Source organism: Natrix helvetica (assembly GCF_964273705.1).
Source record: "Natrix helvetica genome assembly, chromosome: 1".
In the NCBI taxonomy this organism is placed as follows: domain Eukaryota; kingdom Metazoa; phylum Chordata; class Lepidosauria; order Squamata; family Natricidae; genus Natrix; species Natrix helvetica.
The window spans coordinates 374,538,729-374,561,307 of record NC_138548.1 but is presented as its reverse complement, the minus strand read 5'-3'; the positions used below and the strand labels follow the sequence as shown (position 1 = coordinate 374,561,307).

General features: G+C 48.1%; 1 protein-coding gene across 1 annotated transcript in view; it reads right to left on the bottom strand.

The window, feature by feature from the left end:
* The window catches only part of LOC309383785 (vomeronasal type-2 receptor 26-like), a 261,853-nt gene extending 245,449 nt beyond the window's left edge, over nt 1-16,404 (bottom strand). The window contains exon 1 of the mRNA XM_081936681.1: nt 16,102-16,404. The gene's annotated coding sequence lies outside the window, so the exon portion shown is untranslated. The remainder of the gene's footprint in view (nt 1-16,101) is intronic.
* Nucleotides 16,405-22,579: the final 6,175 nt, after the last annotated feature.

The window sequence follows — 22,579 nt, the reverse complement described above, 5'->3', positions numbered from 1 at the left end:
AATTAAAGGCCTGGACACTAAAACCAGAGGCGGGTTTCTACCAGTTTGCACCAGTTCGGGCAAACTGGTAGTGGTAATTTGGCCTGGGTTGCAAAACCAAGAATGTCCTAGGCTGGCCACGCCCCCAAACCGGTCCCTCAGTCTCCCCTGCTGTTGGCAGCATGTTTTTTATTAGCTTGTAATGATCTTTACCATTTACAATAAACTATGGATGCACAAGCAACGCGCAAAGCGCGCACAAAGCAAATTGGTAGTAATGCCAATAGGAGCTCACCCCTGACTAAGACATATGACTGGTTGCAGGATTTGGGTTTGGCTAATCTAGCGAAAAAAAAGGATCTGAGGGGGCATGCTAGCTGTATTTCGGTATTTGAGAAGCTGCCCCAAAGAGGAAGGGGTCAGTTTATTTTCCAAAGCACCTGAAGGCAGGACAAGAAACAATGGATGGAAACTAACTAAGGAGAGAAGCAGCCTGGAATTGAGGAGAAACTTCCTAACAGGGAGGAGAATTAATCAGTGCAACAGCTTTGCCTTCAGAAATTGTGGATGTTCCATTACTGTCCATTACAGACTTGGCAGCCAATTGTCTGAAATGGTATAGGACAGTGATGGCCAAACTTTTTCTTATGGCGTGCCAAAGTTGCGCACGTGCCTGCTATTACACATGCCCACTCAATCTACCCACCCAACTGGGCATAGCTTTCCTAAAGCTGGGGAGGGCAAAAACAGCCTCTCCCAGTCCTCTGGAAGCCCGAAACAGATCGTTTCTGAACTTCCAGTTGGCCACCTTCAAAAAAAGATGTTTGAAGATGTAAAAGCAGAAGTTTTCTTTATACAGAGCAAGAGAGCAATGTATCTACAACGAGCATTGATATGGCTCCTGGGAGCAGTGCTTCGAACCTCCTTTCAGGGGGACTGCTACGGTAAGTGCCTGGAGGGACATGAGACCCAGAGGAAAGGAAGCATAAAGGAAGGGGCGAAAGTGTCCTGGGCTGGGATCTCTCCCCCTCTAAGCGCCTTTCCCAGAAGGAAAAGTCTGCCTTCCCTCAACATTTGGCGTTTCCTTTCCAATTGAACAGTTCGAGCTGGCCTAATATACATACATGTGAGGGATGGAAGAGGGGCAGCAGAGGGAAGAGGTTGTGGCAGGAGAGTTGTGGGGCAGGCAGAAGGGGCAAAGGAAAAGGAGCGGCTGCAAACAAGCACAAAGGTGAAATAGACTTGAGTAAGAAATTTGAATTACTTGGATAACTTGAGAATAAATGTGCCAAAAGAGGAAAATTGGATTGGCTAATTTAAGGAGTATATTAACTGGATATTATTTGGGATAACTCGTGACCGCCATCTTTATTTTCTGTTCTGCACATGTGCCGAAAAACCTTCATTGAAAAAATGTAATTTTTTTTCTTTTTTTAATGGTGTGCGCATTTTGCAAAACGGGTGAAAACTGGGCCATTTTTAAACAAAAACAGGCGTTTTTGCCTTCCCTCAGCCCTGCTGATGCCTGCAGAGTGTTCCTGGGGGCCAGGAAGGACAAAACCATTTTTCTTACTGGGTAGTTTGCTCCGACGAGGCTGGAGCCCCCCCCCCCTCCGCCCGTCCAATCTGGAACTGAACACACTCAAAACTGTAGAAATAGTGGTAGACTTTAGAAGAAACCCTCCCATACAACCACCTCTTACAATACTCCCATGTTTTCCCCAAAATAAGACAAGGTCTTATTTTCTTTTGACCCACAAAATATGGCTTGGGCCTTATTATCAGGGGAGGGCTTATTGTTTTGGGGTTTCGGGGCGGCTGCTCCCTTGCAAGCGGGCTCCTGAAGAGATGGGCATGGCCTCAGGGATGAAGCAACCATGAGGTAACAACCCTCACGAGCAGCCGCCTGGCAAACCCCCTCTCCGGCTGCCATAGTGCTCACAACCATAGAGCGCACTCCTAGAGCGGCTGCTGCTGGAAGAATTGGAAGCCAAGTTCCGGAGTTTGGAAGCCGGAGAAGACGTTATGCTCGGAAGGTGGTGGCAGCGGCAGCAGCGGTGCCCTGGCCCTGCAGGGAGGGTTGGGCCAGGGCATGGTGAGGCTGGGAGACATGCGAGCTGGGGCGAACAGGCGCTTGCGCAATCACACTCTCTAGCTGGGCAGAGCTCCATGCACTGACCTAGGGAGTATCCCTATTCTGCCAAGCCGTGGGGGATGGGGGGCAGGCAGAGTGCCACGTGGCTTCCGGCTAGAGAGGAGGTTTGCTGGGCGGGTGCTCGTGAGCATGGTCACCTCATGGCTGCTTCACCTCTGAGGCTGCGCCCGGCTCTTCAGGAGCCCACTCACAAGGGAGCAGCCCCCGGCAACTCCCCCTTCCAGCCAGGCAGAACGACACACCCCAACCTAGCAGTATCCCGAAGGCGCCAAGCAACATGAGCGCCTTTCCCCCCGGCTCCCGCGGTTTGGCACCTTCAGAATACCACTAGGTTGGGGAGTGCTCTGCCTGTCCGGAGGGATGGGTTTTCCAGGGGGCTTGTTTTCAGGGGGGCTGATATTTTTGCCCTCCCGAAAAATGAGGCAAGGCTTTAGTTTCAGGACAGGCAATATTTTCGGGGAAACACAATAGGCAACACAGTATCAACAGTAGAAACCTTCAAAATTCTAAGTTCTATCATATCCCAAATCCTAAAATGGACACCTAACATCAAAAACATCATTAAAAAAGCACAAGAAAAAATGTTCTTTCTGCGCCTACTCAGAAAGCTCAAACTGCCCAAGGATCTGCTAATACAATTCCTGCAGAGGAATTGTTGGCCCCAAAACTGGGCTCTTGCTTGGTGTCGAAGCGGATAAGTCACCGGACACAAGGTGTGATGTAGACTTGTACTATTATTATGGTACCAAGATATAAAGACCCCGGTTTGAAAAGCTAACCAAGCGCCCAGAGTAGAATCTTACAGCAGGTTTTATAGTCAAGGGATGGTTGCGTTCAAGCTTTCGCCCTTCCCCTAATAATGCATGCATAACAGATAATATTGATTGGTTATTTGGATTTCATCTCACTTGTTTTTCACCCCAGGTCACGGCTATCTGCACACAGTGCAGGTGGGCTTCCTGACAGAGTTTGGATACGGGCTACTTCTTTAGCCTTGTTTGTATGGCATGGAAAACCCTCAACCCACCCAGAAAAGCTACACACATAACCAAGAGATCTCTAAATCCCAGTTTCCGGGGAAATTTGGAGAAATCTATTTGCCACACAGCACCTGGGTATGAGCCCTGTAGACGGACTCCCAAAGGAAGTTTCCATCCTGTCTTTGCGTTGTTTTGTGCAGAACAGAGACAGGCTGCAGCAACCTGACTAACAACGGCATATATGCCTTTTTCCAGCATGTGTCGAGTGACAAAATCAGTGAGCGCTTTCTTTCCAAATAGTCCATGAGCATGTAAAACTCCACAAGTTCAGAGATCACCTTTCCTGGGGGCCCCCTCTGTCTTCTATAATTTTGCCCTAATGTCATCTGCAGAGTGACCAATGAAGATCATATTGACCATTCTCTGATTTTCTTCAGCCTCGGGATCTATTTGGCATATTTCCTAAAGGCTTGATAAATGCGTTCTAGGAATTCCCCTGGATTTTCGTCCTGTTTCTGTTGAATTTGATAGACCTTCCCTAAGTTCTTAACTTTTGGGACCCCCTGTTTGAGTCCTAACAAACTAAGGGCCGATAGTTTTGCAGCCGAATGGATTGAGGTTCCCAATCTGGTTCCTCCAGTAAACATGTCCAGTCCGGATCTGTTGTATGATCTTTCTGCAAAGCCTTATCCATGGTTCCCTTCACCAGCCTTCTTTCCTCTGGAGTTAATAAAATGTCCATCAGACTTTGTATGGCGCCCCAAGTAGGCTGGTGAGTTCGGAAAATGGACGCAAAAAGGGCATGCATCTCATCTGGATTCTCTCTATAATTAGGAGTTTGATTTTTCCAATTATATAAACCAGTCATGGAGCATACACCCACACCTTATGTATCTCCCCCTCAGCTCCTGGCAATACAATTTCCCTTAGGGGCAATTGGAGGTCTGTCTCAACTGCTCCTTTGGACCGGGTTTGTGGTCCAGTTGATCTGTCCCTTCAGGAACCCTTTTGGTTTCCTTCCTCCTGGCCCCACGTACTGGGACCATCTGTTCTTCCTGACCAATATCTGATTCCACCTTTTATCTCCCTGGGTCTCCTACCCTTTCAATGTCAACCACTTCATGTCAAAGATACACAGATGGAGGGCACTGATGTTAGAGTCTCTCTCTTTAAAAAAAACACTTAAACACACCGACAAAGACCAACACGCAAGTTAAAACAACACAGGAACTAAACGTTCCATTGAGACTCTTCTCCCACACTTTCTTTTCTTTTGTTCCAGTTTTAGATTTGTTAACTGGTATCTCATCCTTTTGTTCTTTGCCTCCTGTAAGCGTGTTGCCCATCCTGGTAACTGACTATATCTCAGGGGTTTTCCTACGAGTGTTGCATTCTGTTCTCCCAGGACTACACACAACCCCTAGAGGCATCCCCCACATATCTCACCTCATCCTCTGGATGGTCAACTTCTGCCACATATCCTGAGGAAGCCTGGCTTTTGTTTCCAACATCTTTCTCCACAAAAAAATTGTCCACACCTTGGTTTTTCTGGGCTTCGACCTTTGAGTCCCACACCGTCCAGGGACTTATCTCAGGGCCAAGTCCAAATGTAGGCAGCTTATGGTCATTCTGTCCCCCTTTCTCTGAGATGGCTGCCCCTGGATGAACGCACAGCCAAGGTACCTGGCCGGATATAATTCACTCTCTTCTCAACTGCCAATTGACATGACCTGGAGGTTTCATTATGTCTTTCTGCAAAGTAGGTCGTGTTTAACTATTTGCATAACAGATAATATCAATTGGTTATTTGGATTTCACGTCACTTGTTTTTCACCCTATGTGGGTTTTGGGGTTTTTCCGATAAATGAGATGTTCGTGCTTCTAACATCCTGCCTAGTGATTTTAAGATGCCATTTCTTTCTCTCGCTTTTAATGTGCAGCCCCCTCCTTCCTACTGCAGAGCAGAATAAAAGAACAAACAGTTATTTCTGAGGGACCTATCTCAGTGAGAGAGAGGAAATGAGCAAAGTTCTTAATTGTCATCATTCTCTCTCCCTCCTCCTTTTCCAGGCTCTCCATCACACTCCCTGTGTTATTCTTCCCTGCATTTCCCAGAGCCCAGCCAGGGTTGGCCCATGTGTTTCATTACAGCCTACTTAGATGAACAGCCCATTGCTCGCTTTGACAGCCTCACCAGGAAGATGGAGCCTCTGGTGCCCTGGATGGAGGAGGTGGAGAAGGAGGGCTTTCTAGCCTCCGAGAGGTTCTTCAGAGCTGATCTGGAGAAGTTATCCAACTAGGACCTCCATGCTGGACGTAAGCAGAGCCAGTGCCATCAATGCTTACAGGGGCCATAATGGTTTTACAGGGAAGACTCCCCCCTCCCCGTGATTTTCTCCCTCACCTAGAAGTTCTTCATGGCCTGATGCCAGTCGAAAAGGGTTAATTGAAGTAAAAGACATTTCTCCTTGTGTGATAAAGAGCAGAAAGAGAATTCAAGTTTCTCTCCCCCATGTGGGAAGGGGTGGGGGTAGAGTATAATTCTCTCTAAGCTAAGGAGAGGAATCCTAGACCCTTTTCATTCACACTCACCCCCTCTGGGTCTCTTTCAGGGCTTCACACCTGGCAGGCAATTTTGGGCTGTGAGCTCCGAGAAAACTGGAGCAAAGGAGGGTTTTTGCACTATGGCTACGATGGGATGGACTTCATCAGCTTTGACAAGGAGACCCTCTGATGGGTGGCAGCTCAGCCCCAGGCCGAGAAGGCCAAGGAGGAGTGGGAGGAGGATCCAAGATGGTCTGAGAGAAATAAAGGCTTCCGGGAGAAAACCTGCATGGAGGGGTTGCAGAAATACCTGTCCTACAAGAACAAGACTCTACAGAGGACAGGTCAGTGACAAAGGGTGGCAAAGCAAAAATAATCTTCAATGCCCCTTAATGTAAGGATTTCCAACAAAAACAAACTGAACAAGAACGTTAATGCTGAAGGTCTCGTTCGATTTCCCAGAGAAAAACTTGCAAAGCTGAAAGATGACGATCGTGGAGGAAAGCATTTTCAGGCGGCGGATCCCCTCCCCAATTCCAAAAACAGTGCTTGCAGAAGGCACTGCCACTTAAAAGCTCTTTCCTCCACGATCCTCACATCTGCAGTGGGAGGAGGATCGACGGGAATCAGAGGGGAGGCGAGCGCATGGTGGCTCCTGAGTGGGCCAAGGCTTCTCCGCTCGCAATGCCTTCGCCCTGAGAGCATCGCTTGCAGCTGCTTCCCACAGCTCAGGAGATCTGCGCTCTCTCCGCTGCTGCTTCTCGGCCTGTAAACGCTTTCCTCCACCATCCTCATGTTTCAGGCCGAGCAGCATCAGTGGGGAGAGAGCGAGAGTGGAACTGCTCTTTTTTCCCATGGGGCAGAAGGAGGCAAGGTGGCCTCAGGTGCCATCTCGGAGGTATCTCTTCTCAGCCTGAAACAGCTGCAAGGATGGAGTCTCTGGCAAGAGCGCCGCCATCGAGCTTGATTCACCAAAAGCAGCGCCAGCAGCAACGGGACATGCTCAATGAAGGGAGATCCGGAACTGACTGGATTGTGCTTCAGCTGCCGCTGCTGCTTCTGCTGCTTCTGCAGCCATCAGAGATTCCTTCCTCGCCTTGTTTCTGGCTGAGAAGTGGTGCCTCTGAGGGTCCCCAGATGGCACCTGAGGCCGCCCCGCCTCCTTCTGGCCTGTGGAAAAAAGGAACAGCTCCAGTCTCCCATCTCACTTTCCTCAGCCTACGCGCTATTCAGGGGGTGGGGGAAAGTGTCCCTCGACTGCCTCTCCAGGAGGACCACGGCATATCCTCCACGGGTGGGAGGTCGAAGGGGCGACCGCAGGTGAAGAGCGCCGGGGTTTTTTGGCAGCACAAGAGAAAGACTTCAAAGTCAGTGGAGGTTGTGTGTGGCTGGTGTGCCATGTTCCCACTTTGCCCGGAAGCAAAATGCTTAAAAAAATTAGGTTTTCATGGGGGGGGGGAGTTGTAAAGGGTTAGGTATGTGTGTGAGAGAGAGGGGGAGAGAGAGAAAGAAAGAGAAAGAGTAAGAGAGAAAGAAAGAGAAAGTAAGGAAGGGAGAGAGAGAGAAAAAAAGAGAGACAAAGATAGAAAGAGAAAGAAAGAAAGAGAAAAAGAAAGAAAAAAAGAGAAAGAAGGAAAGAAGGAAGGAAGGAAGGAAAGAAAGAAAGAAAGAAAGAAAGAAAGAAAGAAAGAAAGAAAGAAAGAAAGAAAGAAAGAATCGAAATAAAACTTATGACCACAATTGAACCCAAAATTTTTGTTGCTAAGCAAGAGTGTGAGTGTTGTTAAATGAGTTTCACCACACTTTACAAGTTCACCACATCCACCCAGTCACATGATTGCCAAGCCTTGCCCTCAGAATGTTTCTTATAAACAATTGTTAAGTCTGGTGTATTATGTGATAGTTGCATATCTGTTTCTATTCTAAAGCCTTAGAGCAATTTAACTTATTCAATTTCTATGCCTTTCTCTACTTTATGATCCCATCAGGCAGATGGTGTTTGTTGCAGATCATCCAATGCATCATTTTGTCATTTTATCACGCCATGGCTGGTTGTCAATCTGTGTGATCACTATTATCATCTCCTCCTCCTCCTCCTCCTCCTCCTCCTCTTCCTCCTCCTCCTCCTCCTCCTCCTCCTCCTCCTCCTCCTCCTCCTCCTCCTCCTCCTCCTCCTCCTTCTTTTTAATTTTTATTAGCGTGTAACACAGTTCAGAGTAGGTTTGACATTTTTGTCTACCTATCTCTCAGTCTCTGCTTTGCTTGCTTGCTATCGGCTGCCATAGAAACGGGGAGGGTGGGAACTTGAGGTATTTGGGTTGGGGAATGTATGGTGCTGGAAGAGTTATCAGGAGGGAGTTTGGTTCTCACCATCTTCTGCACATGCTGATGGTCTGTGTTTGGTCAAGGTCAACCCTCTCTGCATGCCAACTGAATGAAGATTTTGAAGATGCACCCCACATGACACCTTTGGGAGTTGCAGATTGGTCATTGGGTGCAAAAGGGGGGGGGGGGCTTCAAGAGAAAGGAGGAAAGAATACCGGACTAAAAAAATTCAGTTAGCTTTTGAATGAAGGCATAAAGAATGTTACAATTTATTCAAAGTTAGTTTAATAAAGGGGGAGTTAAAGCACAAGAATAGCAACATGTTAAAATTAGTTAGCTTATGTTAGCGTATGGTTGTTAAATGTCTATACCCTGTATTTTGCTCTGGGAGGTCGGGGGAGGGAGGGTGGGAACAGGGAAGGGTAAGGGGGGGTGATAATTGTAAAATTTATTAAAATTTGTAATAAAAAATTATAAGAAAGCAAATAATAAAATAACAGAAAGCAAAGGAAGCAATTAAAAGTTTGAAAACAAGTGCAGCTCTGATTTAAAATGTTGATCTGTTTCTATCGAGAGAGAGAGAGAGAGAGAGAGAGAGAGAGAGAGAGAGAGAAAGAAATCCTCACTGTTTGAGGATCCCCAAGTGCATGGAGCAGAGAGGTCTTCAAACTTGGGAACTTTAAGACTTGTGGACTTCAACTCCCAGAATTCAGCTCTGCTAGAGCTCAGCTAGAGAATTCTGGTAGTTGAAGTTCACAAGACTTAAAGTTGCCAAGTTTGAAGACTTCTGGCATGGAGCTTGTGTTGAGATCTTATTGAAAGTGTGTCTAGCTATCCTTAGGCTCAGGCTAAGCTAATCAATAGGGGAGCCCTGAGAATGCCAGATGTTCAATGGGCATGTTCTCTGTTTCACAACATCTGGCTTTTCTTTCTCTTACCAAAGGCCAACAGGGGTTCTTCACAGGAAGGGAGAAGGAGAGGGAAGAAGGGAGGGAAGGAAAGAGGGAGGGAGGGATGGAGGGAGGGAGAAAGAAGGAAGGGAAGGGAAAATGAATGAGATATGGATGGATGGATGGATAGAGAGAGGGAGGGAGGGAGATGGAGAAAAAGGAGAGGAAGGAAGGACCACAAACCTGGCACTAGACGCAGCTTCAGAGAATGCTTTGAAACAGCACAGCAATCCAGTGCTGGAAGGGACCTCAGAGGTCATCTAGTCCAACCCCCTGCTCCAACAGTAGAACTTATATCATCTTGGTTATTTTGGTGCCTCTAACACAGAGGAGAAAGTCCCAGAAATCCCCAGGCATTGCCAACCTCTACCCCCTAGTAAAAAAAAAAAACAACCTACAGTAAAAACTTGAGTATTAAAAAGGAGAGTGGGCTGCTGTGTATTGTTTAATGGACAGCTAAATTGGCCATATCCACCCAGTCACATTACCGCCAAGCCACTCCTACCCGGTCACATGACTGCCAAGCCACACCCACAAAATAAGACACGCCCACAGAACCAGTAGTAAAAAAAAATTTCAACCCACCACTGGACTGTTGGACTGTTTGACAAAAAGAATCAAAATAAAAAATAAAAATGTGTGAAACCTGGGAAGAAATTGTGTCGTTAATCCTGGGTGTTAAAGAGACCTTGACAAGAGGATGCGAGGATATTATGAATAAAATACTGTCGCCCTGCCTATTTATCTTTTCCTGGGCTCCAAGAGCACCGCAGATGGGGACTGCAGCCAAGAAATTAAAAATCCCTTGCTCCTGGGGAGGAAAGATATGGCAAATCTAGACAGCATATTAAAAAGCAGAGACATCACCCTGCCAACAAAAGTGCCTATAGTCAAGGCGATGGTTTTCCCAGTTGCAATGGATGGCTGGTTTTAGTATGGTTGGACCATAAGAAAGGCTGAGCGCCAAAGAATGGAGGCCTTTGAACTACGGTGCTGGAGAAGACTCCTGCGAGTCCCCTGGATTGCAAGGCGATCAAAGCAGTCAGTCCTAGAGGAGATCAACCCTGACTGCTCCTTAGAAGGCCAGATGAAATTTAAATACTTTGGCCACCAAATGGGATGGAAGGACTCTCTGGAGAAGAGCCTCATGCTGGGAACGATGGAGGGCAAAAGAAGAAGGGGACGACAGAAAAGCAGGTGGCTGAATGGAGTCACCGAAACAGTTGCTGTGAGCTTAAGTGGACACCAGAGGATGGTAGAGGATAGGAAGCCCTGGAGGAACGTTGCACTTCCGTTTAAAAAGACAACTGACTCAGTTATCTTGTGAGTTTCAAAAGATGACTCAGGAGCCCCAACTGTCCCTCCTCTCCATCCCGCCTCCCCCCCACAATTCAGCTGAAAATTTCTGAGAAAACAGGAAAAGAGAAAAATCAGGTCTGCCCGTCTATCCCAAAGGAGCAACAGCGCCGCCATCCGACTGTGCGCACCAATCCCACTGAAGAGGTACTGAAACATCAGGCTGACCAGTAGCGGAAATTGTGAGTAATTTGGAGAACCGTTAAGTACTGGCCACACCCCCATCTATTCTCTGCCTCCGGAGCCCCAGCTGATCTGGAGAGAATGGGGATTTTGCAGCAACCTTCCCCTGGAGTGGTGAGAGCAACCTTTGCTCTTCTCAGTATCAGCCCCCTACCACCATCTCTCCCTCCCTCCCTCCCGCCCTCCCTCTCCTCCCCCTCTCTGAATAGGGCTGAGGACTCAAAGGCTCCAGAGTAGTTCAGATGGAAAGGGAGAGGGATGACTCCCCGTTTCTAGTAGGATGGAAGTGGGGACTATCTTTGGGGGGAACCGGGCGTATCCTAGGGAAAGAGTCACATACTGATGTTGACCCAGGCAGGACAGGCATCCCCCTCCTCTCGATTTCAATTTCCTCCCACCAGGTCGCAAACGCTTCCAGAAAATCACTGCAGCGGCTTCCTGGCACGAAAGACCCGAGCACGGGCGCCCATCGCCTTCTACCCTTCTCTTCTACCTTCGCTTAAATACAATATGACCCAGGAGCCCCGTCCTCCCCCTCACGCGCCTCCCGAATTCCGCTGAAATTTCCCGCCCGTCAGAGGAAACAGGACAAGAGAAGAGAGAAATGAGGGATGCTCCTCCACCCCACCCCCTTCCAACCAACAGGAGCAAGAGGGGCGCCCGCGGCAGCTGCCTCGCCCTCCCACCGCACGCACTGTTAGATTCGGGCAACGAGAGAACAGACTCCGGACAAGTAGTGACTTAACAGCTCTTTATTAATAGTAGTAGTGATCCAGCTTGGTGTGTGGTCTGAGGGTTCCCCTTTTATAGGGATCGGGTATGCCTCTCGACCAATCAGAATGATCCCTAGTTCCCACCCTAGCGGCGGACCTGAGTGAAGACTTACCGCGATATATGCTAATATCTAACACCCCTCCCCTCTTAGACGGAGTGTTCCGGTTAGTAATAAAGTCCTTTAAGTACGTTGGTTTCTGTCTTACGCGAGTGGATCGTCTGAGTTCAGGTTGAGCTGGAATGGGTGTGAGATCGGCTTGTTTGTTCAGTTCCGTTCCGCAGTCGAGGGGCGGAAGGCTTTCCTCGCTCGGATGCTGTTCCGCTCCATCGTTGGCCTCTGGTTCCACTCCGGGCTCTGGGGTGTTGTGCTCCTCTGTGTTTGGGCTCTCGGGGTGCTGACTTTTCAACGGAATATAGTCCTCGTTAGCTGATCTCAGGTTTGAGTGTGTTAGGCGACCCCGGAGTTGGTCTATGTGCCTTTTCCAATTTCTACCATCTTCTAGTTCCAGCAAGTATGATCGTGGACCCATGATGCCTATTACCCTTGCTGGCATCCACAGCGTTCCCCCTGCATAGTTGTGGGCATATACTGAATCCCCTATGCTAAAATTCCGAATTTTGCTTGTAGAGTCTGGGGGCGATGTGGCAGAGTAATTTGGGTGAAGTCGGTCCAGGTGAGACCGTAGACGGCGGCCCATGAGGAGTTCAGCGGGGCTCCTACCCGTCGTGGCGCTGGGGGTGATGTGCTGGATTAGAAGGTAATGATCAATGCGTGTTTGCCAATCACCTGGACCCATCCTAGCGAGGGCCTCTTTTGCAGATCGCACCATTCTCTCTGCCTGTCCGTTCGAGGCTGGATGGAATGGCGCGACGAGGGCATGCCGAATTCCCTGACTTGCTAGATATGTTTCGAATTGCATGGCCGTGAATTGGGGCCCGTTATCGGAAACCAGGAGGTCGGGCAGGCCATGAGTGGCGAAAAGTCGCCATAGTACCTTAATGACTGCCTCTGCCATGATTGAAGTCATTAGGACTACTTCCAACCATTTGGAGTATGCATCCACAACTATAAGGAATGTTTGTCCCTGGACTGGCCCTGCGAAATCAATGTGTATTCGCAACCAGGGTGCTTTTGGTTTGTCCCATTCTGTGGCGGGCGCTTCAGGGGGTGCTGGTCTAGACTCTTGGCACGGATCACAAGTGGCCACCCATTCCTCTATCTCTTTGTCCATGTTTGGCCACCAAACGTAACTCCTAGCTAACGCCTTCATTCTAACGATTCCCGGATGCCCAACATGTAATGCTTCTAAGACATTTCTCCGCAAAACGTAAGGAATAACAACTCGATCCTCCCACAATAAACAACCTTGTAACACTGATAGTTCATCGCGTTTCGACCAAAACAGTTTGAATTCGGGTCCCACGTTTCCCTTTGGCCACCCCCTCCAAACCCAAGTTTGAACTTGTTTTATTACACTGTCCTTAGAAGAGAATCTCGCAACGTCGAAAGAAGAAACAGGTCCTGAGTCCAAACAGTCAATTAATAAAACCGGTACCTCGGGGGTGGGGTCTGTTAATAGTTCTGGAAGTGGGCAACGGCTGAGTGCGTCTGCATGCCCCAGAGTCGAGCCCGGACGATGTATCAGCTTGTAGGAATACGCAGCCAGGAAAACAGTCCACCTGGTCATGCGCGGGGAAAGTGAGACTGGTGTGGGGCGGTTTCCCGCCAAAGGTCCCAGCAGTGGTTTGTGCTCCGTGATAAGTTTGAAATCACGGCCGTAGAGGTACTCGTGGAAGCGTTTGACTCCAGCCACAGCGGCTAATGCTTCCCTGTCCATCTGGCTGTAGTTCCTTTTGGCCGATGAAAGAGTCCTTGAATAGAATGCTATGGGCGCTTCGTTCCCGTTCGGCATTCTGTGGCTGAGGACTGCGCCGACGCCGAAAGGTGAAGCGTCGCAGGTCAATACCAATGGTAGCGTCTGGCTGTATTGCACGAGCAGCGAATCGGTGGTGAGCAGGCGCTTGACTGCGGCGAAAGCTGCTGCCTCGGCGCGTCCCCATGTCCATTTTGCGTTCTTGGCGAGGAGTCGGTGTAATGGCTCAGCAACGGTCGCTTTCTGTCTCAGAAAAACGCTGTAGAAGTTAAGTAGTCCGAGGAATGCCTGCAACTCGGTCTGGTTTCGTGGTGTGGGGGCGTCCTGGATCGCCTTAATTTTCTTTGATGTTGGGTGTATGCCCAAACCATCGATTCTATATCCCAGGAACTCTACGCTAAGCACGTTAATTTGGCATTTTTCCTTTTTGAGGCGGAGACCCTTTTCTCTAATTCTGGCCAAAACAGTTCTGACTCTTTTTAATAGTTGCTCCTCGTTTGCAGCTGACACCAAGATGTCGTCAAAATATGGGACAACCCCAGGGATTCCCTGCAAAAGTCGTTCCATGACGCTCTGGAACAGGCCAGGAGCGATGCTTACGCCGAATTGTAACTGGTTGCATTTGAATGCGTCCCTATGCGTCACTATAGTCTGGGCCTCCGCCATGGCACTATCCACTGGCAGTTGCTGGTATGCTTGTGCCATGTCTAGTTTAGCAAATATTTTCCCTGGCCCCAACGAGTGCAATAGGTGTTGGACTACTGGCACAGGGTACGCGCTTTGTTGTAGAGCGACATTAATTGTGCATTTATAGTCTGCGCAGATACGGACTGACCCATCTGGCTTAACTGGGGTCACAATGGGGGTTTCCCAGTGCGCGTGATCCACCGGTTCAAGGATCCCTTGCTCTACGAGTTTATCTATTTCCTTATCAATTTTGGGACGGAGTGCAAAAGGCACGTTGGGGTCTAAATTGAAAGATATAGGTTTACCCACATACTTACCAAGACCGGGGCTGAACACATCCTCGAACTCCTTAAAAATCTGTTCAGCGCTGCTGTTGTCCACGGCGTTGATTCCCGTAACTTCTAACCCCGGGGCTTCAAACCAATCCAGTCCCAGGAGGCTCTGTAATGGTGCGCTGGTGACGGTCACAGGCAGCTGGGCTACGATGTCCTTGAACTGCATCCGAAACGTGCCTTGACCCACGATGGGGACCCTGTTCCCCTGGTAGTCTCGTAGCAGGATGTCTGGTGTGCGCAGTTGCCTCTTTTTGAGGCTCGGGATTGCCTTTTTCATGGCGGACCATGAAATGATCGTCAGGGACGATCCTGTGTCAACTTTCAGCTCGCAAGGGGAGTCCTCCAGGAGGACCGTGACTTTCAGCTTTTTAGGCCGCTTGGTGCGGACCTGACCTATCGTTGTGAGATAGGTTCGCAATTGTTCTCTCTGGGTCAACTCTATCTCGGCATCAGTATCCTGGAGATACTCTCTCTCCGCGCTCTGGTAATACGCTCTTTCAGCTCTATGTGTGTGATCTCTCTGGGAATACGCCCTTTCAGCTCTTTTTGTGTAATCTCTCTCGGCAAACTCTCTTGGGTTTCTCTCTGGGCGCCCTTTGTTTTTTCGCCAAGCCCCTGGGTTGGGCTTCTGCTGACGGTACATAGGAGGCTGCCTTTGTGAGGCAGGGCCTTCGCTCCGGCACACTCTTGCGATGTGCCCAAGTTTGTCGCAATGCGAGCAAACAACGTTCCTGAACCGACAAGTAGACCGGGGGTGGTTCCCTCCGCAGCTTGCACAGGGTGGCAAACGGAATTCGGGTTTACCCACCGGTCTCATGTGACTGCTCCGCATGCGGTGACTGTCCTCGAACTCGGGATCCTCGACTTCTAGGTCGGTGTCCTCATAGTGAATTCTGGCGTGTCTGGATCCGGACTGGCTTGCGCTGAATCCGCGTTGTATGGTCTCGGAAGATCTGTCTGCCGATTCAGACGCCCTTGCTTCATTGAGTGCAATCTGTAAGGTTAAGTTTGAATTGGCCAACAACCGTTTCTGTAGAGAGATGTCTCTCAACCCACAAATGAGTCTTGCCAGGATTTGCTCGTCCAGATCCCTAAACTCGCAGTGTGTTGCCGCTTTCCGTAGTGCTGCAACATATTGGTTGATTGATTCTCCCGCCTTCTGGTTCCTCGTGTTGAATTCCTGGCGGCGAACATGGCGGGAAGGTTTTGGCGCGTAGTGTGTTTGTAAAGTCTGTTGTAGCGCCGCCCATGATACCGCTTGTATAGGCATTGGTTCAGAGAGATCTCTGGCCGTCTCAAAGACTTCTCGTCCGCAGTAGCTCAAGAATATGTTCTTCTTACGAGAGTCAGGTACTCCCGTGTATTCATTTGCTTCGAGAAAACACTTGAACCTGATCATGTAGGACTCCCAATGGTCGTTCGTTGGGTCGAACGGAGCTGGGGGAGTGTGCATCGCCATCTTGTCTGCGTTTGAATTTGCCGCGCTGAGATGGCTGCTGGAATTTCTGCCGAATTCCTAGGCTGGATCGAAACCTGGGATTCTGAAGGTAGCTTTCTTCGTCCTATCTGTCTCTCGATCCCACCCTCGTTGCCAGTGTTAGATTCGGGCAACGAGAGAACAGACTCCGGACAAGTAGTGACTTAACAGCTCTTTATTAATAGTAGTAGTGATCCAGCTTGGTGTGTGGTCTGAGGGTTCACCTTTTATAGGGATCGGGTACGCCTCTCGACCAATCAGAATGATCCCTAGTTCCCGCCCTAGCGGCGGACCTGAGTGAAGACTTACCGCGATATATGCTAATATCTAACACGCACCTTCGCACCGGCCACCGAGAAGGTGGGTTCGCTCCCAAAAGCTGAAAGCACCGCCAAGAGTCGCCAGTGACAGCCAAGCTTCTGCCGCCGCCCCCCCCATCCAAAGTCCCCAACCGACCAAAGACAAGAGGGCTGCTTCTTTACTTGCCTCCGGGGCTCTTGAAGTTCTTAGCCTGGCGACGCCCACAACATGCAGTCACCCCCCTTCGCGTGATCGGGGGCCACGTTGAGTGCACAACTGACCTGGTTGTGCCAGTTGCGTGAACGCAGCCAGGCTGTCCTCGCTTGATTCTTCTCTTGAGCCCCTCCAAGCGGTCCCCTCTGCCCCTCGTAGGTCTTTGGGGAACCTTTTGACCGAAGGTGGCGAAGCCTTCAAGGGGCTCTTCCCCCACTTTCCTCTGAGACAGAGGTGGAGGCTCCGATGATCCCACTGAAGAGGTGCTGGAACATCAGGCTGACCTCAGGGGCCACCAGCAGCCTCTGCGCTTCTCAGTGTCAGCACCTACCACCATTTCTCTCTCCCAGAATAGGGCTCCAGAGTAGTTCAGATGGAAAGAGAGAGGGATGACTTGCTCCCCCGCAGACTCTCTGTCTCAAGAAGGATAGAAATGGGGACATTCTTTGGGGGGAAAGTGACATAGGGAAAATCCTGATGTTGTGAAAGGGGAAGAAGAGGAGGCGAGAAAAACATTATACAACAGGGACCCATCTGAGGCTCTCCTCTTGAAGCTGATAAGCTTTTTAGCGGGGATGGGACCCTCCTTTGCTTCCATCTTCCCTGAGCTCACAGCCCAAAGTCACAAAGGGAAACCACAAGCAACCACAAGCAATAAATCTGACTTTTAAGATCAGAGGTTTATTATTTCATGAGCAATGTGGAACATGAAGAGCCAACATTATAGCATTACTTAAATTAACAACATTGCAATAAGGTCCACTTATACCGTATTTTTCGTAGTAAAAGACGCACCAGAGTATAACACGCACCAAGATTTTTTTTAAAACAAAGTTTTATTGGTTTTTTAAAAAATAAAAAGGAAATAGTGGAATAGGTTACAAATTTTGGAATAGGTTACAAATTTTGGCAGTTACAATATGTAGGAGGTGCCCCCTCCCCCCAATGCTCATAATTTTCATTTACACATAGATTAGTTTAATACTAAATAATAATATTTTGTCAGCATATAAACTTTTATCTTCAAGCAGTTTCAATCAATTTATGTCAAGCAGATTTTCTTGCTCATTTTTGTGATCTGAGTTTTCTTGGTATTGCCCCTTCTCCCCCCGCTAGCAGAGCTCCGGCCCCTCCCGTGTCCTGTGAGTCTGGTATAGGATCATCAGATTTATCTAGGAGTACTTTATTTTTTTCCATAAAGGCCTGAGCCTCTGTGGTTGTGTTGATTCTAACTCTTGTATCCTCCCAGAATATTAGCATGCCTTCAGGCATCAACCATCTGAACCACACCCCTTTCTCGTATAACTTCTTCGCTAGCTGCAAATAATTTTTTCTTTTCTCTCTCACTTTCTTAGGGATCTGTTTCAAGATGGTTATTTCTCTATCCTGATATTTTAGAGCTTGCCCCCTTTGCACACTCAGAATCTCATCTCTTGTAGTCTTCCTGAGAAATTTAATATGTACCTCCCTTGGAACATTATGTGTTCTAGCATATGCTGAATTTGCTCTATAAACCAGGTCCAAGTCCCACCCCATCTGTTGTTTTTCTTTTTGGATAAATTCAACCAAAAGGTTTGTCATGATGTCCCTTAGATCTTCATCATCCGCCTCAACCACATTTTGAAACCTAAGGAAAAAGGACATTCTTTCAAATTCTGTTTTTATCTGGTGGTTCTCAAGCTCTTGGTTCCCCTTCTGCACCCCTTTTACCTCCCCCTTCATCTCAGCCGTCCCCTCCTCCAAAAGATCCAATCTCTGTGAATTTTTAATCGCCCGGTCTTGGTTCTCTTTAAGCTGCTCATTCATCTCCTTTAGTTGACTTTTTAAGTCCTCCTGTCCCTTTAAGATTTGTTGAAACATCTGCTGAAAGTCCATCTCAGAAGGCTTTGGCTGCAACAAAGAAGTTAAGGTCTGTTGTCCACTGGGACTGGACGCTGAAGATGTCGGGGCAGAGACAGCAAAGCCCGGCTTCCCCGGGGGTGATCTTTTAGGTGGCATTATAGTGAGCAGGAAAAGTACAAAGTCAATACAGAGAGGAAACAATTAGAGAGGAAAACCGCCAAGAGAGATTACGAGGCAAGGAGTCCAAGCAGAAGAGAACTTTTTCTGGTTTCAGCTTCTGGCAATAAAGTAATAAAGTCCTTTGTTCCAAGCGGAGTCCAATAACAACAAGAGATTTATCTGAGTGTCGCGGAGACAAAGACAAAATGCCTGAAGCTCCTATGGGTGGAGTCAGATTTCAGTGTCTGTGAAGAGGACGGAAGTGTGCCATCTTGCCCTGCCAGCTTCGGAATCAGAAGGCATAAAGAAAAGTTTTCAAAGTTTTGAAAGTTTTCAGATCATCACCTCATTTACAGAATTGCAGTCCCAAATCTGCCTTTGTTATGAGCGTGATTTCGTTGCATGGCTCTCTCCTCTCCTCCTCCTCTAGGGCAGAGAGCAAAACCTTTTAAAGCCACCTGTCTGAGGGGGGGGGAATCCCCCTCTCTCCAGTCACGCTTCTCCGAGCCAAGTTGAAAGTAACTCTAAAAACGGCTGGCAATTTTTTTTCCTTTTCGATCGAGCAAGGGAATGGGGGAAAGTTTCCACCTCACCACACAGCAACAGCGTCCTTCAAATCTTGCGTTCTTCCAGCTGCCTCCTCACGAAGACGCCGCAGCACCTCCCCATCATGCCTCCCGGTGCCTAGGGCGATGCAGGGCCCCTCCGGCCGCCGCTGGCTCAGGAGATCCCCCGCTACGCCGCCCCTTCGGCAGGAGCCCCTCCAGGGCGTCCTGTGCCCCCCAGATAGTGGGGAGCCCATCAGAAGAGCACGGGGCGAGCAAAGCTTGCCTGTCGTGATCAGCAGCCGGAACCGGAAGGTCCACTTATACCGTATTTTTCCTAGTAAAAGATGCACCAGAGTATAAGACGCACCAAGATTTTGAAGAGGCATTTAAAAAAAAAAGGTTTGCACTCTGCAGACCTCCCAAAAACGGCCGGTTTTTCACGAACTCTTCCCAAGACATTCTTTTGATACTTTGCTGCACGCATTTCACAACTTCCTTCCTTGTTCAGTCTTACTGACAAATCATCTCTACACACATCCATGTACATTTGAAGTTCTCAGATACAGTACTTGTTACTTTCAATTCCTCAATTCTCACCATCTCATTCTCCCTACTCTAAATATATTCATATAAGTACATACTTTGCAGAAAAAAGCAAGACAAGTCAGCGCATTTGAAATACGTCTGGTACATTTTGCAATTATGCTAGTTTAAAACTTTGGTTCAGTGAAGCGGGAAGGTGGGAAGTCCTGAAAGAGATGCAGATAATGTAAGAACAGCACAAAACTCCCCTCTCTAGACACCCGCTAAGCCGGCGGTCACCCACTGGTGGTCTGTGGATCACTGGGGGTCCGGGAGAAAATTTTGGTGGTCCACAGAAAAATTATTTGCATTTTTTATATAGCACTAAATCAGGGGTGCTCAAACTACGGCCCCTGGGCCAGCTACATGCCATGAACGCTTGCGTTGCTGCAGAGAGTCTCCCCCTTTCTGGGACTTTCTGTGTGGGTTAAAGGGGGGAGAAATTCCAACGGTGTCTGCTTCAGCCTCTTAGTGCGAGGCTGGAGGGAAGTGCCACTGGTGGCAAAGAGCCGGAGGGCCTCGTTCCAGTGGGACTGCATAATGGCCTGGAACTGGTTGGCCATCTCAGCCCACTGAGCCTCCAGGTGCCGGTACCTGGCCTTGCACTCCTGCAGGTCTTCCCTCTGCTTGGAAAGCCTATGCTCATAGTCCTCAGTGAGGTGCTTCTGCTGAGCCTCCTTCTTGGCCAGATCCAATTTGAACTGAGCTGTTTTGCCAACTCTTTCTCGTGGTGGCTGCTTAGCTCCCACAACTGCTTCCTGTTGGGGCCCTAAGGAGCCCAGGTGGGCAGGGGAGGAGTGGCTGGGAGGGGAGGGTGAGTAGAGGCTGGCGAGGCACCCCTTGACGCGAGTGACATCGAGTTGGCCACGCCCACCCAGCTGGTCATTAGGGAGATCATATCAGTGGTCCGCAGGGTTTAAAATTATGAATTTAGTGGTCCCTGAGGTCCAAAAGGTGGTGAGCCCTGTTCTATTCTATTCTATCCCTATCCTCATTCCATTTTATTCTATTCTATTCTCTATTCTATTCTTCTAATTCTAACTCCAATAATTCTAATTCTATCCCATTCTATCCCTGTCCCTATCCCTATCATTTCTATTTCCCATCCACTCCAATATAGCGTAGCCCTAAATCACAACTCACAGTTCCTGATTTATTTATTCATTCATCACATTTATACACCACCCATCTCACTAAATGACTCTGGGCCTTTTACAAATAATGACACTTTCTTTGTCAATGAATGCTGATGCCAATGATATAAAGACAAGTCAGATATATATTAGATTTACGAACAACTTTATACAAGCACACAAGCCTTTAAAGCAGAATACTGTAAAAAAAAGAGTAGCTAATTTAAAATAACATAAAAATACAAAAATATAAATAATAGATTCGGTTAATTTACCCAATCCTAGAATGATGCTGGTTAGGAACTCTAATCCCAATTTATCTGAGGAGCATCAGATTAGGGGGCACGTTGACCAAACATAGTAGTGATATTTGTACAAATATCAGGGAGTCGTGTGGGCTAGATGACCTCTAAATCCCCTCCACTCTTACATTCTGTGACACGTTTAACTAATTTGATAAAAATCCCAGTGCCCTCATCTGTTTGTTGGCTAAATTTGCTATGTGTGTGTATATGTGATAAATCATTCCACTTGGCTATTCAGTGTACTGATTCACAGTGTGAATTGAGATTATAGGAAAACCGATTCATCTGAATGCAGAATGTTAGCTGCAATTTAGTTAATGCTTCAGAGAGTAATAACTTTCGACTATTGGTTTAACCCAGGATCAAAACAGCATTCTGCCTAGAGTGGAACCATCCCTCTCCCACCCTTATTATTCATTTTAAAAATTCAGTGTTCTGTTTTTATTACTGGTTTGGTTAGTTCAAGTGATCCTTGACTTACAACAATTTGTTTAGTGACCGTTCAAAGTTACAACAGCAGTGGAGGGGGTGGGAAAGGGACTTACGATCATTTTTCACACAAGACTCGTAGTTTCCTGATCAAAATTCAGATGCTTGGCAACTGGTTCATATTAATGACAGTTGCAAAGTCCCAACATCACGCGATCCCCTTTGGCGACCTTCTGTCAAGCATAGTCAAGAGGGAAGCCAGGTTCACCTACCACCGATTTCCTAACTCATCAACTGCCGTGATTCACTTAACAACAGAGGCAAGAAAGGTCGTAAAATGGGGCAAAACTAACTTACCATATTTTTCGGAGTATAAGATGCACCGGAGTATAAGACGCACCAAGGTTTGAAGAGGCATTTTTTTTTAAAAAAAGTTTTTGTACTCTGCAAACCTCCCACAAAAGGCCCATTTTTCGTGAACACGGGCCCGTTTTTTCCCCAAAAAAAGAGGCATGAATAGCCTTTAGGGGGTTTGCAGAGTGCTCGGGGGGGGGGGGGAGCGAGCAAAAAAATGCCCTGGTTTTTTACAAAAACAGGCCTGTGTTTTGTCAAAAAACCCTGCATGCATAGCCTTTAGGAGGCTTATATAGAGTACTCCTGGGGGCTGGGGGGGGCAAAATTGAGCAAAAAACGGACCGTTTTACACTCATTTCTGCCCTCCCCAGCCCCTAGGAGCTCTCTGAAAGCCTCCTAAAGGCTCTGCATGGCCATTTGGTGAAGGGGGCAGGGTTTCGGGAGGCCAAAAATGCTGTATTCAGTGTATAAGACGCACCCAGATTTTCAGCCTCTTTTTTGAGGGAAAAAGGTGTGTCTTATACTCCGAAAATACGGCAATAATAGAGATTTTGGGCTCAATTGTGGTCCTAAGTTCAGGGAGCTAATGTGAAATAGTGTTCACGGTCCAAGCTAGAAACTGGGAGGCTCCAAATTTGAATTTCACCTTTGCCACAAAGCCAGCTAGGTGACTGTGAGCCAGTCCTTTGCTCTCAGCCCTAGGAAGCAGGTGATCCCAGCAAACCACTTCTGAAATCCTGCCAAGAACAATGGCAGAGACTTGTACTGGCAATTATCACAGGACCATTTAAAAAAAAAAGTTTGGGAGTACTGTATTTTTCGGAGTATAAGACGCACCTTTTTCCCTCAAAAAAAGAGGCTGAAAATCTGGGTGCATCTTATACACTGAATACAGCATTTTTGGCCTCCCGAATCCCTGCCCCCTTTGCAAAAATGGCTGTGCAGAGCCTTTAGGAGGCTTCCAGAGTGCTCCTGAGGGCTGGGGAGGGCAAAAATGAGCGAAAAACGGGCCGTTTTTTGCTTCTTTTTGCCTCCCCCAGTGCCCAGGAGCACTCTACAAGTCTCCTAAAGGCTATTCATGCCCTTTTTTTGACA